This window comes from Microtus ochrogaster, chromosome 6, assembly GCF_000317375.1.
Source record: "Microtus ochrogaster isolate Prairie Vole_2 chromosome 6, MicOch1.0, whole genome shotgun sequence".
NCBI lineage: Eukaryota > Metazoa > Chordata > Mammalia > Rodentia > Cricetidae > Microtus > Microtus ochrogaster.
The window spans coordinates 44,562,537-44,562,832 of record NC_022013.1 but is presented as its reverse complement, the minus strand read 5'-3'; positions in this window follow the sequence as shown (position 1 = coordinate 44,562,832).

Below are 296 nucleotides of genomic sequence, written 5' to 3'. Positions count from 1 at the left end.
AAACCCTGTCTCGAAAAAAAAAAAAAAGATGAAAAAAAAAAAAAGAAAAGAGGAAATAGCCCTAACTTAGGTTTACTCAAAGAGTCCAAGTGTATCTACAGTGACCAATAAATGAGTTTAAGATCACACACAGTGGTTTGTTTAGGGACTGTGACATGAGTTTATTTCCCAGATCCTGTGAGGAAGAGAACGGACCCTTCAAAGTCCTCTAGCTTCCACATACCCATGCAGCACTCACTGCAGATAGATAGATAGATAGATATAGATATAGATATAGATATAGATATAGATATAGA